The sequence below is a fragment of the Sinocyclocheilus anshuiensis genome, unplaced genomic scaffold (assembly GCF_001515605.1).
Source record: "Sinocyclocheilus anshuiensis isolate Anshui unplaced genomic scaffold, SAMN03320099.WGS_v1.1 scaffold257, whole genome shotgun sequence".
NCBI classification, from domain to species: Eukaryota; Metazoa; Chordata; class Actinopteri; order Cypriniformes; family Cyprinidae; genus Sinocyclocheilus; species Sinocyclocheilus anshuiensis.
In genome coordinates, this window is record NW_015539889.1 from 2293262 (window position 1) to 2294448 (window position 1187).

General features: G+C 44.2%; 1 pseudogene; it reads right to left on the bottom strand.

Annotated features, from left to right (window-relative positions):
- The window catches only part of LOC107685736 (DEP domain-containing mTOR-interacting protein-like), a 5060-nt pseudogene that overhangs the window by 874 nt on the left and 2999 nt on the right, over positions 1-1187 (bottom strand).

Here is a 1187-nt window from a genome sequence, read left to right on the forward strand (position 1 = left end):
GCTGCCGCAGCAGGGCTTCCAGGATCCACAGCCTGAACATAACAAGGTGATTTTCCTCGTACTACAAAGCCCCAGCCTAGGGCATCACCGAGGATCTTTAATTATAAAGCTCACATAAACAATCTGTAGTTCAAGGTTCTTTTCATGGCCAGCTAAGCATGATGTATGCAAGACTTACCGTAAGAACTCTTTTTACATAAGGAGCACCTGAAGATAACAGCTCCTCACAGGTTACATGTCTTTTCAGCACTGTCAAAAACAATAATACACATTCTATCAGTCACTACATTAGAAACTGATAGAATTATGTCACTACATTTTTTGCATAGACTTTTAGAATGCTTTTTCTTTTGGAATATAACGATTGTGCCTGTAATAGATTTTCAAAAGCATGCAAATGCTCTTCTATAACCTGATGTAGGATTGCATCGTACTGCAAGGGCAGCGGTAAGGGAAGCAGTGAGTGGGTATCCACGTGAACTATGCTGCTGGTTGGTCAAACTTCCACGTCGTCCATTTGTAGGCACTTTTAAATCCTTAGTAGTTTGAACTGGAATTAGAAATCAGAATTATGAATTAGAAAAGTTTATACAAATTTTGAACAGTTTATACATGGATTTACACTACCGTTTGAATGTTTGGGTTTATGCTCTTGGTGCATAAAGAAGATCTGTAAAGTTGCAAAGACTAAAGTCTCAAATCCAAAGAGATATTCTTTATAAAAGTTAAGAGTCAGCCACACCTACCTAAAACGGCTCGTTCTAACACGCCCCCACATATCTACCTCACTATGTGGGAAGATTTGCATAACGCTGCCCAAATGTTCACGCAAAGAAAGAAGGCGTAACTTTTATTCTCGCTTTAGTATTGTTGACACTGCAGGCATGTCGTGAAGACGCTGTGTGCTTCGTTGTGAAAGCGAAACTACTTTGTTTGGTCTTCCAAAAGAGGACGATATCCGCTTCGTCATGCCCAGAGCTGATCTGTGCTGGTCGCTGAGGGAATACATCAACTTTCACCGTGGACGAAGCGGAATCCAGCCCGGGGTCCGTCACATGTGGTTGCCGCTCATTCGTCGGATCCGCCGGGCGCGCCGTTCTCGACCCCGCCCCCTCTGCTCACTCTAGCCCGGCCACAGCTCACTCTATCCCAGCTTCAGCTCACGCTAAGCCGGGGCTTCCGCTCAC